Raw genomic sequence first — 17,800 nt, forward strand, 5'->3', positions numbered from 1 at the left:
TCTTCTTCTACAGTTTGGTGGATTTGCAATAGCCCTCTCCCCTCTATTTTTCTTGGCAGGTACAACCTGTCGATGTGACTTGGCAGGTACAACCTGTATATGTGGATGTACAGCGTGGTGCGTATTCAAAGGTTTACACGTTTTCCAGTCTAGGTTTTTCCAGTTCAACCAAAGTCCAATTAATAATTCCAGCTAAGTAGCATATCACTGGGACTGCCCATGTATTAATGGCTTTAATTATAGTAGTAGTAGTAGTAGTAGTAGTAGTAGTAATAGCAGTAGTAGCAGTAGTAGTAGAACTATTGCTATTATTAAGATCTGCGCTGCAGCTAATTAACACTTTATTAGGTATTAGGTAGGCTTTGCACTGGGCTCCTAACCTGCCAGTTGGCCCTGACTTCAGGATGACTAACACAAAAGAAATTTCTACCCTGGAATCTTATCGATTCTCTATTCCCCCAGGAAACACATTGAAAGTTAGGTCAGATTTCCACCCAGAAATCTCCAAGGAATGAAGTTTTACCAAACGACAGGACACAGAACAGAGATATCTTGCAGGATTTCTAGGCAAGCCTTATTGAGGACCCAGATTGTTGGGGGCAATTAAGCTGACTTTGTAATAATGCCGCTGGGGTGTGTGTGAAAGCCCTAATAAGCAGGCATATACATAGAATGAAGGCTACTGCTAAGCTTGTAAGCCGCCCTGAGTCTTCGGAGAAGGGCGGGATATAAATGGAATTAAAATAAAATAAATAAATAAATTAAATTGTTCAACTGTAGGGCCTCTGCAAGATCTGACCTCTGGGGACAGAAATCTATTGCCTTTGTCTCAGAGGTAGGAGAGACTGCAAAGGAATTAGGGTATCATTATCAGGCGCCCCCCCCCCAAAAAAAGAGTGCTATTTTAGTGCATCTGCTCTTGCATTATTTGTTGCCCTGAATACGTTAGCATAATCCGGAAACTCTCCTAATGCAATAAAAGGATCCTGTCTGGCGGAATTAGAATAATGGCATTTCTCCCAACATTAGGCGTGGATACCCTGCAGCTATAACCACCTCCCATCCCCCAATTTCTTTGTGCCTACAAAAAGGAGGAAAACTGGTGTGGTCATTTCCAGGCTTGCCCTGATGAAAGAGGCTTCTCTTCACAGCTGCTGTTGCGTAGAGCTCACTCGTGTCTCCCTTTTCAATCTCTTGGGTTGGATTTTTTTTTGTCTGTCTGTCTGTCTGTCTGTCTTATAAACTTGCCTTTGGGTTGCTTTATGTTTTTGTTTTCTGACTTTTTCCCCCCTTACAGTTAAAATGGTTAAATTGCCTGGAGTCCTTGGAAATTGGGCAGCCTGTAGATCAGAGCTGGGCGTTCTAGGCCACATCGCTGTCCCAGTCTGGCTTGCCAATAATTGCTTTTTATTTTGAAGGCGACTTTTTAAAATTTAATTTATGCATGTACGTGTCTGCCTGCCTACTATGCACTTTCGCAGCCCTATTGGTGCAGGCCTCCACAGCGGTCCCAGCTTCTCGGGTGGCCCCTTGGGGAAATTAATTGCCCCACGCCTGCTATAGATGGTTGTTGTTGTTAGCTGCAAAGTCGTGTCCGAGCGACAACGTTCCTCCAGGCCTTCCTGTCCTCTACCCTCTTCTGGAGTCCATTTAAGCTCACGCCTACTGCTTCGGTGACTCCATCCAGCCACCTCATTCTCTGTCGTCCCCTTCTTCTCTTGCCCTCAACCTTTCCCAGCGTTAAGCTCTTCTCCAGTGAGTCCTTCCTTCTCACTAGATGTTCAAAGTATTGGAGTTTCAGCTTCAGGATCTGGCTTTCTAAAGAGCAGTCAGGGTTGATCTCCTCTAGGACCGACCGGTTTGATCGCCTTGCAGTCCAAGGGACATGCAGGAGTCTTCTCCAGCACCACAGTCCAAAGGCCTCCATCCTTTGGCGCTCAGCCTTTCTTACGGTCCAGCTTTCGCTACAGATGGTATGTATGTATAAATAAATTCTTATTAGTGCAAAAATGAATGCAGGATTGAGGAGTTCCATTCCTGACAATGGAGAAGAGAAGGAGGGGGTTACAGGTGCTCATGCTATTATTGCTCACTGTGCATCCTATTCTCCACCACGTGGTCCTCTGCACCTTTTCACAGCATTTCCGGTTCAGAATCTGCATGCGCTTAACATCAGTTATCAGACTGAACTCTAGAAATTGAGAGGAAAATCTCAAGGGGTGAAACTTTTCTCAGTGAAAGCCCATAAAAGCAAGGAAGAGCATGTGCCTCTCAGAGATCCCTTGTCTCGTGCCGGAAGGTAAAACCCCTTAACAAGCTCCTCAAGGAGGACTAATTATGAAATAGGATCAAGTTTAAAACTTAATAAGGGGGTTCATCCCTAAAGTCACTGCCTCCGTTACTCTTTCCCACTGAATATAAAAGCAGACCAGCACAACATTGTTGTTGTGTTCAGGGAAAGAGGCAATTTTCCATGAATAGGAACAGCACGTTTATTAATCTGGTTTTCCACACGCACAGTGCCATTGTAGCTTCGAACAGTCGCTAAGCAAACTCTTGTAAGTCGAGGATTACCTGTACTTCATCACTTTTTTCCTTTTTTTTTTTTTTTTTTGGTCATCAAGTTTTTGACACCTTGCTAGGCGACTAGTGGTACTCGGATGTTGCCATATCCTAAAAGTGGTACGATGGGTGAAAAGGTTGAAAAGCCCTGAGATAGACAATTTATTTTATTTATTCATCTTATTTTATTTGTATACCGCCCTTCTCCCGAAGGACTCAGGGCGGTGAACAGGGACATAAATACCAAAATACCCAAAATACAGAAATTAAAAACAAATTAAACCCTAGTGCCCAAATGCAGAAAATAAATTACATTAAAACAATAATTAAAACAAAACCCATCAGACCAGGCAGGCTTGTTCAAACAAATAGGTTTTTAGGTCGCGTCGGAAGGAGCGAAGGTCGGGAGCCATCCGGAGCTCAACCGGTAAACGGTTCCACAGGTCAGGCGCACCCACAGAGAAGGCCCTCCCCCTGGGGGTCACCAGACGGCATTCTCCGAACGGCGGCACCCTGAGGAGGCCCTCTCTGTGGGAGCGCACTGGGCGGAGGGAAGTTGATGCCGCCCGCAGGTGCTCCCTAAGGTAATATACCTGACCTGGCCAAATAAGATGCCCAGAAGCATGGACCTCATGAACCTCTTTCTGCCTTACTACCAACTTGTAGTTTGTTAGACAAATACATGAACAAATCAAATCTAATGCTCATGGGATTACCATGCTCAGTTCTGCTAGCAGAAACCATAAGTGGCGTCTAGCACTCCCACACGCACAACCAGAAGCATGTCGACAACACCTCTTGTCGTAATAAAAATGAAACATGTACTAGAGAGAAGGCACACGAATCATCTTGAAAGGAATGAAATTTACAAGGGAAGATGATAACAACACACAACCCTTCCTGGCTATCCTCAAGAGCAGAGGGAATGACAGCAAATTAAAAATGCTAATATATTGAAAAGCAACCCACACTAACCAAATGCTCCATTACCGAAGTAACAACCCAATCTCCCACAAGAACAGAGAAAGATCTTCCCCAGCAGCGTCATTCAGACAAGTGCCAACACAACACAGCAACTTAAAGCACCAGAAAAAGCAATCAGACTGCCTATTATACATCCTCCGACACAATGGGTACCCGCTCAACTTTATCAAAAGGTCCACTCAAACCACTATAGCACAACCAGCGTAAGCGACAGAAAGGACAACACTACATCCAAAAGTCTCAAAACCACCATTACAACCACACATCATGGGAACACACAGACAAAAGCTCTCCCAAGCTTCTTAACCGAAAGACGCAGTAGCCCAAGAAGAAAAAACATGAGTTATCTACAATATAGAGTGCAAAGATTGTAACAAACAGTAGGTATACTGTATGGGATGAGCTAGGCAGATTAGCAGAGTCAGGAGCCTGCCATTTAGGAGTCAGAAGACACAATAAAAAAATTAATCTCACAACACGTGGACAGACTCATCTATAGTATTAGCAGGTAACTGACCAACCCAAATCCAAAAATGCAAGGGAATTCCTGAAAACATAATAGCCAGACAAATTAGCCATCAACAGTCCCATAAACCATATTTACACACAACTCAAAAAAAGACAACCATCCCCCTAAAATGAAAACAAAAAGAACAGAACAGATCTTCCCCAGCAGTGTACACCCAGATAAACAGAGATTAACGCTAGACAAACAATCAGGCAGAAATCAATATCCTAATCAAGGAACTACCAAGAAGAAAACCACATCCCCACCAACCAACACTGGTACTGTATATAAACAGGGATCAGACCCTACATTTCCTCACACTGATGATGGAACCTACAGTTGCAAGAAAAAGTATGTGAACCCTTTGGGATTACGTGGAGTTTTGCATGAATTGGCCATAAAATGCGCTCTAAACGTCATGTAAGTCACAACAATAGAAAAACACAGTCTGCTTAAAATAATACTACACAAACATTGGCGGTTGTCGTGTTTTAATTGAACATAAGATGGAAACATTCACAGTGCAGGGTGGAAAAAGTATGTGAACCCCTAGCCTAATGACTTCTCCAAGAGCTAATTGGAGCCAGGAGTGAGCCAACCTTGACTCCAATCAGTGTGATGATATTGGATGTGTTGCTGACAGCCCTCCTGCCCTTTAAAAACACACACCTGTTTTGGGTTTACTGGTCTCAAGAAGCACTGTCTGATGTGAACCATGCCCCGCAGAAAAGAGTTCTCAGAAGACCTACGATCAAGAATTGTTGACTTGCAGAAGACCTACGATCAAGAATTGTTGACTTGCATGAAGCTGGAAAGGGTTACAAAAGTATCTCCAAAAGCCGTGATGTTCATGTGTCCACGGTATGACAGACTGTCTACAAATGGAGAAAGTTTAGCACTGTTGCTACTCTCCCTAGGCGTGGTCGTCCTGTAAAATTGACTGCAAGAGCACAGCGCATAATGCTTAACGAGGTAAAGAAGAATCCTACAGTGTCAGCTAAAGACCTACAGAAATCTCTGGCACATGCTAACATTTCTGTTGACACATCTACAATAAGGAAAACATTAAACAAGAATGGAGTACATGGGAGGACACCACGGAGGAAGCCATTGCTGTCCAAAAAAAAATATTGCAGCACGTTTGAAGTTTGCAAAAGAGCACCTGGATGTTCCACAGCACTACTGGCAAAATATACTGTGGACAGGTGAAACCAAAATTGAGTTGTTTGGGAAAAACACACAACACCATGTGTGGAGAAAAAAAAGGCACAGCACACCAACATCAAAACCTCATCCCCACTGTAAAACACGGCGGAGGGAGCATCATGGTTTGGGGCTGCTTTGCTGCCTCAGGGCTTGGACGGATTGTTGTCATTGATGGGAAAATGAATTCCAGAGTTTATCAGGACATTTTGCAGGAAAATGTACGACCATCTGTCCGCCAACTGAAGCTCCGCAGAGGATGGGTGATGCAACAGGACAATGACCCAAAGCATACAAGTAATTCAACAAAACAGTGGCTTCAACAGAACAGAATACGCCTTCTGGAGTGGCCCAGTCAGAGTCCTGACCTCAAACCAATTGAAATGCTGTGGCATGACCTTAAGAGAGCGATTCACACCAGACATCCCAAGAATATTGCTACACTGAAACAGTTTTGTGAAGAGGAGTGGTCCAAAATTACTCCAGATCGTTGTGCAGGTCTGATCTGCAACTACAGGAAACGTTTGGTTGAGGTTATTGCTGCCAAAGGAAGGTCAACCAGTTATTAAGTCCAAAGGTTCACATACTTTTTCCACCCTGCACTGTGAATGTTTCCATCTTATGTTCAATTAAAACATGACAACAGCTAATGTTTGTGTAGTATTATTTTAAGCAGACTGTGTTTCTCTATTGTTGTGACCTACATGACGTTTAGAGCGCATTTTATGGCCAATTCATGCAAAACTCCACATAATCCCAAAGGGTCCACATACTTTTTCTTGCAACTGTAGTTGGGTAATGAAACACCTGCAAACTATCAAACTCAGAGAGCACCAAGGACTTCACAACTGAACTCTACATATTCTCTTCTATTGGAATGCCACGGATTGCAACTTACATATTTAAAGGAGATTGTCTTAGGATGGAGTTTCAACGTGAATGGATGCTTTCAGCATTTCCAAAAGTTACAGTGCCTCTTAAATCCCCCCAAATCCAAACAGGTTCTCAACTTTTGGCCCCAACCACCCTGGACCACAAAAGGAAGGGCGAGGCACATCCCTGCTTTAGGGAAGTGAGTGAAAAAGTAAATCTACCAATACCTAAACTAAATGGGGTGCATACATACCATTCTCCGTTTTTCAAAACTGGAAACTGAATAGCTTGTTTGGCATATCTCAATGGCTATTGGTAGGGAAGGGAAATCAAATGGGTGATGGGGAGAGGGGGTTGACTTACTTTTTTTAACAGCAGGAAATTTCCTCCACGTGCAGCAAATTCTTCCTCTTCTAGGAATTATCAGATGATCACACAATGCTGAACATCTCATCTAAAAGTTAGAGGAAAAGAAAAACAATGTTTGCCTTCTTTTGCAGAAAAGTCTGGTGTTTTCACTTTCTTTTTAGAAAAGAAGGCATCATAGGGGAGTGAGCAGACAGAGCCCAAAGCTAATAATTAAAAAAAAACACTGGAGAAACTGCTGCTATCACCTTTATTTGGAAGAGGCAGCTGCTAATATTTATCTTCAGATAGATAGATACAGTCATGCTCGAAATTGTTGGCACCCCAGAAATTTTTCCAGAAAATCAAGTATTTCTCTCAGAAAAGTATTGCAGGAACACATGTTTTGCTATACACAGGTTTATTCCCTTTGTGTGTATTGGAACAGAACAAAAAAAGGGAGGAAAAAAAGCAAATTGGACATAATGTCAAACAAAACTCAAAAAATGGGCTGGACAGATAGATGGATGGATGGATGGATGGATGGATGGATGGACGGACGGACGGACGGGCGGACGGACAGACACACACACACAAACACAAAAAACATTTGGGGGAGAGCATGCTGCATTGAATGACTGACATTTTTTGTAGTTATACCAGTTCAAAAAAGGAGCAGTGGGAAAGATCTTCTATACACATATACACAGCACTGGATGGATTTGTTAAGATTCAAGGTGTGTGTGTGTGCGCACGTGCGCGCATCAGTTTTGCATCCCTTTTAAAGTTAAGAGAAAAAGCAAAACAAACAATATACAAAAATACATATACGTTATGAAAAAATACATAACAAATGATTTAAAAATAAATGAAAAATACAACAAAAAGGTCTAGAGTATATATGGTTAAACAATTGTACGTATAACTATCTAATAAACACATACACACGGATATAGTGCACTTACGTCACTATCATGCTTTTTTTAACCTACTGTACTCTGTATAAATGATAAATGATATTTCCTTATATTTATCCATACAAAATCTACATCGAGACGCAATCCGCTCATAGGTAGCAGGTGTAATCAGGTCTTCAATCCACTGGGTAAATGGGGCCGCACTTTTATTTTTCCAATGTGGCAATATTTGTCTTTCAGCTATACCGGTAATAAGGGCATGGAGAATCCATTTAGGTTGCTTGGTATATAATTCAAGAGATTACCCTCTGAGAACTGTAGCTTTTGTCACATTTACATAGCCCACTACTTTCTCCAAAACTCAGTAACTATAAGATACTGTATAAATATGTGCTCTAAAGAAGCATTGTCCTTATTGTCCCAAAGATGCTTTTTCAAAAGGCAACTGGACTTCCTTTGTTTTCCCTTGGAGACATTTTGCTTCTCAGCCAAGAAGCTTCTTCAGTTCAAGGAAAAACTAAGAAAGGCAGTCCAATTGCCTTTTGAAAAAGCACCTACGAGGGCCACCATGACTTGGATGACCGAGAATCTCCATTGACGTTGTCCTTATTACATCTCCAACAAAATGCTGCCCTGGACAACCCTTTTTTATAGAAATGTGATGGATTGTGATACATTATAAATATTATTCTGCTTGTATATAAGTCATAGGTTATCACAGTGATAACAGCCAATTTTGTCTTAAATTGTGAACCCGGAAAAGCAATTTCTAACTGGAAAGAAGGCATTTCAAGTTTTAAATATTTCAAATTCAAAACATTTTGCCTGCATCTAATACTCAGCAGCTTTCTGGGTAACAATGCAAGTAGTCCTTGACTTACAACCATTTGCTTACTGACTATCTTGAGGTTAAAACGACACTGCAGAAGTGACTTGTGGCCACTTTTTCACATTTAATGAGCATTGCAGCATCCCCACAATCACTTTTACAGAATGTGGGTGCTTGGCAACGGACTCCTAATTATGACAGTCGCAGTATCCCAGGGTCACGTGATCCCCTTTTACAACTTTCTGACAAGCAAAGCCAATGGGGAAAGCCAGATTCACTTTAACAACCTTGTTACTAACTTAACGGCTACAGTGATTCACTTAACTCTGGCAAGGAAGATCGCAGAATGGGGCAAAACTCAGAAATGCTGAGCTCAGTTGCAGCCATAAGTCAAGGACTACCTATACAGAAGTGTTCTGTCATGGTCTTCTTCCAAGTTTCACTTGGAAGTTTCACTTCCTAGTTTAGCCTAAAGACCTAACTTTTCCTGGTCGTCTCCCATTCATGTACCAAACAGTTCCTAAACTATTTATCTTCAAGATTAGCCAGACTTGGCTGAGAGCTGCTATCTAGTTGGGCTAGCCCAGGGGTAGGCAGCCTTGGCTCTTTTATGACTCATGGACTTCAACTCCCAGAATTCCTGAGCCAGCCATGCTGAGGGAAAAGGGAGAGGTCTCCAAGCTGAGCCATGCTGGCTCAGGAATTCTGGGAGTTGAAGTCCACGAGTCATAAAAGAGCCAAGGTTGTCTACCCGTGTGCTAGGTGAAGTCATCTTCAGGCATGGGGTGAACTCTTGTTACTGAGTGATGCAGTCGTAGAGCGTAGCAATATAACATGACCACATTGCTTAACAATGGCAATCTCAGTAGTCCCTGGTGTCATCGTTAAGTGAGGTTTATAGGTTGTGAAGCGAGGACTTTCTCACCACTTCCTGCCAGCTTTGAACAACCAGTCAGTGGTGACGCTATCAGGAAGTTGCAAGTTCCAGGTGGCAGGCTGGTGGGGGAGGGTTTGTAAGGGTATGCAGGTATCCGGCATGAGTGCAGTGGGGCATGGGTTGATGGCTGCCAGGTGCGGGAGACTCACCTGAGTGATTTATAACCTGCCAGTTTCCCCATTCATTTTGCTTGTGGGAAGCTGGCAGGAAAATTACAAACATAGACTGTTGCAGCCATTAGAAATGTGAGCCAGTTGCCAAGTGGCTGGATCATGATCACCTGAATGCTGGGATAGCTGGAACTTTGAGGACTATTTGTACTTTCTTGAAATCTTCGCTCTGTAGGGGTGCGGAGGGGATGAAAGGGGAGACAAAGAGGAGATTGCCTACAGAAATTGATGTTTTTTTTAATACTGCAGAATGGAGAGATTGAAGAGGAAAGGATTTCAAGAGAGTATGCAATTTGCTTAGTGCACCTACAGCTTCTCAACCCAGGGTTGCTGGCGCTGTCCTATTGCGTTCGATGTGTACAAGAACGTAAGGCCCCAGAGGAGTGTTTCTCAACATCGGCATCTTTAAGTCCCATAATTCCCATAATTCTCCAGCTAGCATGCTCATGACCTTACATCGTAAATCTATCATAAATTACAATTTGATTTCTGCATTCTGCATTAACTCTGCTTCTTGCAAGCTAATTGGGAAGGAAGCGTGCAGAAGATGGTGATCACATATGTGCAGGTCTGGCTAATCTTGAAGATAAATAGTCTAGGAACTGTTTGGTACATGAATGGGAGATGACCAGGAAAAGTTAGGCCTTTAGGCTAAACTAGGAAGTGAAACAAACCATATTGGAAGAAGACCGTGACAGAACACTTCTGTATAGGTAGTCCTTGACTTATGGCTGCAACTGAGCTCAGCATTTCTACTGCTAAGCAAGACAGTTGTTCAGTGAGTTTTGCCCCATTCTGCGATCTTCCTTGCCAGAGTTGTTAAGTGAATCACTGCAGCCGTTAAGTTAGTAACAAGGTTGTTAAAGTGAATCTGGCTTTCCCCATTGGCTTTGCTTGTCAGAAAGTTGTAAAAGGGGATCACGTGACCCTGGGATACATGTGGCTCTTTCAGCCTTCTCCTGCGGCTCCCAGTCCTCCTCCGCCATTTGCAGAGAGAGAGAGACAGAGACAGAGAGGGGCACTTGCGCTTCCCTTCTCTCTCTCTCTCTCTCTCTCTCTCTCTCTCTCTCTCTCTCTCTCTCTCTCTCTCTCTCTCTCTCTCTCCCCATCTTCTGCTCACCTGGCCTCACACTGTTCTCAGACAAGCTTATTGGGCGGGCTCTCCCTGCCTTGCTGCGTCTCAGCAGGAAGCAGGAAGCAGCAGGAAGCAGCAGAAAGCAGCAGCTCTTTCTCTCTCTCTCTCTCTCTCTCTCTCTCTCACACACACACACACACACACACACACACACACTTTTTTTTACTTAGTGGGGGAAGAGGACTGGCAGACTACTGGCAGGAGAGAGCCAGCCCAATAAGAATGTGTGTCAGCTTGTTGGAGAATAGCGTGAGGCCATGGCCAGCTGGCCAGGTGAGCCGAAGATCAGAGAGAGAGAGAGAGAGAGAGAGAGAGAGGAAAGAGAGGGAGAGGGAGAAGAAAGAGAGAGGGAGAGAAAAGAGAGAGATAGAGAGGGAGAAGAGAGAGAAAGAGAGGAGGGAGAAAATATGAATACATGTTGTTCTTACTGGACTTTTAGTAACAAACATTTAATGAAATATTTTGATTTTTTTAAAAAATTAAGAGATGAGGTATGGGGATAATTGTGCTGTATTTAAAGATGGTAGATAAGCTACTAAAATTGTTTTCACCTGTTGGGATGAAGGAGAAATGGGTCCCCCCCCCCCCGCATAAAAATTTGTTTTCTTTCTAGCAGTTCATTGATTTTATAAATGCAACACACTATAGTTTTTTTTATACGTAGCATAAAGGTAAAAAAGGATAGATGGAGTGTTATCTTCATTTTCGATGTCAAAAGGGTTTTGCGGCTCCCAATGTTTTTGTTTTCTGTGAGAAATGGTCGAAGTGGCTCTTTTGAGTGTTTAAGGTTGCCGACCCCGGCACTAGATCAAACCAGGATAAACAAAAAATAAACCTCTCTTCAGCCAGATCGGCCTCCACAATAGAGAAGTGGACCACCACCACTCTATATTGTAGCCCACAGACTTGGGAGTTTCTGATGGTCTCCTCTCCAAGCATTAAGCAGGTTCAGCCCTGCTAGTGTTTTCAGGATTAGTAAGGAAGTTTAGAAGAACAGGACTAGATATAAGAGGCACCATTACAGTTTATCAACCACCATGGTAATTACTGCTACATAAGCAAACATTATAGTATTTTTATGTTGTGTGAGAAAAGAATGAAGAAAAGCTACAGCTGGGTTTACACACCACTAAATCACACCGCATTGCATTTCTACTCACCCTTGTCTAAGCATGTTTTACAAAGCAAGCACTTTTTTATAAAATCACACAGCCAGGGGTGTCAAACTGCCGGCCCACAGGCCAGACGCGTCATCCGGAAGCAGTGCCCACTACCTGTACTTCGCTTTTTTCCTGGTTTTTTTTTTTTTGGTCATCAAGTTCTGGACACCTTGCTAGGCGACTGGTGGTACTCGGATGTTGCCATATCCTAAAAGTGGTACACTGGGTGAAAAGGCTGAAAAGCCCTGCCCTAAACAACAGCCCGCTGACCCCTGGAAGGCCTAGACCAGTGATGGTGAACTTTTTAAAGACCGAGTGCCCAAACTGCAACCCAAAACCCACTTATGGATCGACGGGTGCCAGGTGGGCATGGCCCATTTGGGGGGGCCACATTGGGTGGGCGTGCCTGTGGTGTTATGGCAGACTGGGTGGGCATGGCCACCATGTTGCTTGTGGGGAGGGACACCTGTGGGGGCCAGGCAGGATTGGGGGAGATCCAGGGGGTGTCTGGCGGGTGGGACGGTGGGAGCAGGAGGCTCGTCCTGCGGGGTGAGGCGAGACAAGGCAGGGGGGAAGGGCAGGGGCGTCATTGCCGCAGGGCAAGGCGAGGCGGGGACTGGGATGACTGCTGCCTTACACCATTGGCCCCCCGCACACAGCGAGCGCATGGGGGCCAACTCTGTCCATCAGCAGCCACAGCCTCCTGGCCCCTCGGTTTCAGTGAGATGTGGCTGTTTGCCTCCTTGCGCGTCGAACCCAATGCAGCTGCCACGAGGCCGTGGAACAAGCCGGGCGGAGATGAGGAACTGGTCCCTGACTCTCAGCGAGAGCGCAGGCACACGTGAAGGCGGAGGGGAATAGCCTGGCCCCGCCTCCCTCTGAGGTGATGGGGCGCGTGCCCACAGGGACGGCTCCACGTGCCGCCTGTGTCACACGTACCATAGGTTTGCCACCACAGGCCTAGACTCTTCCAGGGACTTTAGGAGTAGATGCGGCACATGTGTTAAATTTTAATAATTGTTATTCAATATCTGTAAGCCAAAGCCAAAACAAGCCACACTATTACTCAGCATAACATGTGAATCTACTCCCACAGTGTCTTGCTTCACACATTCACAGCGTTAAAAATTGGGCTGGAGTGGAAGCATTCTATGTGAGCTTCGCTGTCTTAAATGAGGTATATACTCTGACTCTAATTATGACCTACTAAATAAATGCAATCATCTAGTATACAGCATCCACAGCTGAGCAACCTTCCAGAAAAACATCATTAATTGCACAGCTGCTGCAACTTTTTACTGAACAATTAAAAAACAACAACAAATAGAAATATAGACAAAAGGAAGATCCAGCAGTGGCAAGCTTTCCATACTTTATTCAACTCAAATCAGGAAAAAAGTAAAGACAGTTAAGACTGACAATATGTTATATAATTTTAATGATACAACATTTGGGCTACCATATGTAATTAAGTTCAGAAGGTTCAATGATCAATCCTAATTCGATCTTAAGGTCATAGAAGTATTGAAACACATAACAAGGTCCCAGCGCAGCCTCTATAATGGCAAGCCAGTTCCAGCTAGGCTGCACATTAATAATTAACCAGCTCACTATAGGCGATGTATGGATTATATTTTTAATTTGTCCAATGGCAAAGCATGAGTTTTTGGAGAAGATACATATCAGTTTTTCAGGTACAGATCCCATCATTCCCCAGCTAGCAATGCCCACCTAATTACAAAATGCATACTAACAAATCTGAAAGGCACCAAATTGTATTGTCCCATATATCCCCATTTCCTAAAAGTATATGAGATAGCATTCAGTGTACGACAAGGCAATAGGATAAATATCTCAGAGGCTGCCCCAAAGAAGAGGGAGTCAAGCTATTCTCCAAAGCAGCTGAAGGCAGGACAAGAAGCAATGGATGGAAACTCGTCAAGGAGAGAAGCAACCTAGAACTAAGGAGAAACTTCCTGACAGTTAGAACAATTAACCAGTGGAACAACCTGCCTCCAGAGGTGGTGAATGCTCCAACACTGGAGGTTTTTAAGAAGAGACTGGACAGTCACTTGTCTAAGATGGTATAGGTTCTCCTGCTTGAGCAGGGGGCTGGACTAGAAGACCCCCAAGGTCCCTTCCCACTCTGTTATCCTATCCCCGTGGTGGCGAACCTATGGCACGTGTGCCACAGGTGGCACGCAGAGCCCTCTCTGTGGGCACACGTGCCATCGCCCCAGTCCTAGGCCTTCAGCTGGGTTTTATAAAACCTTTTCACTTTAGGCCCCCACTGCCGTGTGCAAAAAAAAAAAGGTTCAATCAACCGATCAGTTTGAACTTCTCGCTGGAAAAAAAAAGATCTCACAAAGTTGGAATTGATTGAACTTTTTAGTCCCACTCAGTCTGCCGTTACCACAGCAGCCCAATGGGCCACACCAATCCAATGGGCCACACTCACCCAATGGGCCACGGCCACCTGGCACCCGATGATACATAAGTGGGTTTTGGGTTGCAGTTTGGGCACTCGGTCTCTAAAAGGTCCGCCATCACTGTCCTATCCTGAATAAACCTCTGTATGGAAGGAACATAAACTAAATTGCAAAAATTAGGAACCCATTGGGGGAAGGAAAGTTAGCACTAGGTATCTCTGGCACCAAAGTTTATATGAACCTATATTAAAGGAGGGTTATATACAGGCAGTTGCCTAGCTACTTGTGCAAGGGAAGAGCTGCCTTCTTGAGGAGTAATCATAACTGTGTTCATCATAGGAGCCCCATTATTTTCAAAAGCAAGGCTGGATGAGAAAAGGTTTTTTTTATTACATGATGTGGTTTGTACAATTTTCTCCCCAAAGACGAAAGATTACTTTTAAGCCTGGGAAAATTGCTGTAAAACATTTTTTGTCACTAAAGTCACCATGCAGATTTAAATTCTTCCTTCCTGTTTTTATACCAAACTGTTATAATTTTGATACTAATGTAGAATATTTAATGTAGAATTTGGTGGGGTTTTTTCTGGCTTTCAGTTATCACAAACTTTGTAAGTATGTGTTAATTTAGGAAATATAGTTTTGTTTAAAACAACATACTGCTGAATAAGCAAATATTTACAAAATATTGACCCTTCATGGTAAAAGCTATGCAAATATGATGCTGGAAATAATATATAGTGCTGCACTAATTTACATATAATGTAGAACTGCAAAATGGTTTCTTCTTCCTTGGGAATGCTTTATAGTATCTTTTTTCTTTATAAAGATTTTCTACAGATCAGAAATATTTGGGACTCCCACAAGCATATTTTAATTTGTATGGCATTATATAAAGGCCTTCCCCCTTTCCCCCCTCATATATATAATATATATATATATATATATATATATATATATATATATATATATATATATATATATATATATATATATGTTTTCTGAGGTTTATATATAAACTGCTCAAAAAATAAAGGGAACACTTAACACAATGTACTGTATTTAATAGTTGGATGTCTTATTTTGTGTTCCCTTTATTTTTTTGAGCAATATATATGTGTGTGTGTGTGTGCGTGCGCGCTAAGTGTTTGTTAAGTATTTTAGAATACCTTGCTAGGCCCCAAACACGAGACAAATCTCATTACCTGTTTCAGCCTAACCTAAGGCCATCCACAAGCTGTAGTCACAATAGTGACAACTCATATTTGTGTAAATTTTTTTGGATTGGTAACAATTAGTCTTTTTTTTTTGGATTGCTAACAATTTGGATTGCCATATTAGTCTCCCTTTATTTCTTTGTTAGCAATCCAAAAAAATTTTACACACACACACACACACATATATATATATATATATATATCTCCTGATCCCTACTTTTGTATCTTCCAAGCTTTTTTTTTTTTTTGGAATATTCAGGGTTAGAAATCTGGCTGGGGGGGAAAAATCTCCAGAAAATGCACATTTATACGAAGGTCTTTACCAATGATGAGTCTCAAACGTGCTTTTTACTTCTTTACTGTAAATTTTATAAACATCACACTATACTACAACGTATCTCGCAGAGTAACCACCATGTTGATCTAATAAAAGCAAGCTAAGGGATCATAGACTAACTATACTGACTGGAAAAAAAAGTGAAACCTCTCAAACACATACCCCAAGTGGAAATGTTGGTCAAAGGAAAGCAAACAGGTGTGTATACACACAGCATTTTAGATCCTCTTGCACTTAGAGAAGTCCACACCTTCACACTGCTTGGTGCCTAGGCATCAGAGGTATTTTATTCTCTCCCCTTATCAGACAAGACTGCAAGATGACTGGGAGGAAAATAGTGGATAGTTTCTTTGATCCAATCCTTGTACCCCTTTGAGCTTTAAAGGACAGGCTCTCTTTAAAATCATAAGAAGGAATGTAGCTGCTCACAGCATTGACTCCCAACCTAAGAGCCCAGATGATCAAATTGGGTCATCTCTGATGACCAAAAAGCATCAAGCAGAAAGAGGAACTGCATGAACCCATATCTAATTAATAATTTTAATTGATGCCTTAGTAGCCATCGAGTATAATGATGTCAGTGTTTCAAAGACCTTTCACAATCTAATTTAACCACAGCTATTGTTTTCAAGGCATGCATCAGACCTATATCTGGCCCCCTCCAGGTGAATTAAGACAACAGCTTCTCACAATCACAATCACTAAGATTCTAAATAGTGATTCTCAACCTTAGGAACTTCTGCGAATTGAACTCCACGCCTCTTCAAGTTGCTAAGGCTAGAGCTAAGACTGCTCTAGAAGAAAGGAAATGAATTCAGGTCCAATGAGCAAAATGGTGAATACTGAGATAAAATTATAAGGAACCCACCAGGCATTAGGCAGCAAAGTTAATATATGCAGTGTGTTTTGAGATTCAGAAACCACTTCTGCTTTTAAGCTGGGCTCTTGAAAAAAAAAATTATTTGTACGCTACTGTCATCAAACAGCCTTTCTGCAAAATGGGTTTCTGCTTAATCTGAAAACTGTGGTTTTTAACGGATGTAAATTGGGAACTTAAGTTCATCTGTGCCATGTTTACAGACAGGCGGTGTTGTTTAATTGACAGAATTTTAAAATGGCTATTCCTGGAGGAGTAGAAAAATGGAGCAGTTTTGTCTTCTGAAACTGTCCCCTCTGCCTTGAATTCAGGTTCTTGCAAAAGTCATTTGTCACTGAGCTCTAACAGTCTGACTTTCTATGAACTGGATATTCTGCAGAATCCCAATTCTAGCATAATGAGTCATTATGTAATGACATAAATAACATGTTTACAAACGTATCTAGCCTAAAAGACTAAAAACTACTGTATTATGGTATATACACAATACAATTAATCTTAAGAGCAAAAGCTTAGATTAAATAAAACTTATTCAAGGATAAAAACTATTTCTCTACTATCTTGGAAGTTGAGCAAATGCTTTCCCTCCATTTAATTTAAAGGGATTCCTTAAAATCCTGCTCTTTACATATGACATAATAGAAAGCACAAGTATTTCTCCATCCTTTTCATACAACACAAAAATGAGGAAGAAAAATGGTCCTTTGTAAAACAACCCAAGTCACAGGTGAACTAAGGAAGAACCATGCTTCTATCATAAATTTCCTTTCTCCACTCTTTCGAGGTAGGTAAAATGAGGACCCAGATTGTTGGGGGCAATAAGCTGACTTTGTAATAATGCCGCTTGGGGGGGGGCAAAAGCCCTATTAAGCAGGCATATACATAGAATGAAGGCTATTGCTAAGCACATTGATTTGTGCTTTAGATTGTAAGCCGCCATGAGTCTTCGGAGAAGGGCGGGATATAAATTGGATTTTATATATATATATATATATATATATATATGTGTGTAAATTACTAACAAAGAATTAAAGGGAAACTGAAATGCATTTCTGACTCATTAGTCGTCATCAGCCGTCATCAATGAGTCAGAAATGCATTTCAGTTTCCCTTTAATTCTTTGTTAGTAATTTACACAAATATAGGAATTGTCCGGTGTGACTACTGCCTGTTCGATAGCCTTCAAGATAGGCTGAAAACAGGAAATAAAGATTTGCCCCATGTTTGGGGCCTAGCAAGGTAATCTAAAGAGTTAACATTTGAAACATATATATATATATATATATATATATATATATATATATATATATATATATAT

The 17,800-nt window shown here is 42.1% G+C and overlaps 2 protein-coding genes across 10 annotated transcripts in view; one reads left to right on the plus strand and one right to left on the minus strand.

Moving 5' to 3' along the window:
- KDM4B (lysine demethylase 4B) overlaps window positions 1-17,800 on the minus strand; it is a 262,102-nt gene that overhangs the window by 235,840 nt on the left and 8,462 nt on the right. For all 8 annotated transcript variants that reach the window (XR_014492596.1, XM_083363244.1, XM_083363243.1 and 5 more), the window contains exon 2: window positions 6,494-6,584. The gene's annotated coding sequence lies outside the window, so the exon portion shown is untranslated. The remainder of the gene's footprint in view (window positions 1-6,493; window positions 6,585-17,800) is intronic.
- Window positions 1-17,800, plus strand: part of TICAM1 (TIR domain containing adaptor molecule 1) — a 232,135-nt gene that overhangs the window by 109,546 nt on the left and 104,789 nt on the right. The gene's annotated exons all lie outside the window — the stretch shown is intronic.

Source organism: Vipera ursinii (assembly GCF_947247035.1).
Source record: "Vipera ursinii genome assembly, chromosome: 1".
In the NCBI taxonomy this organism is placed as follows: domain Eukaryota; kingdom Metazoa; phylum Chordata; class Lepidosauria; order Squamata; family Viperidae; genus Vipera; species Vipera ursinii.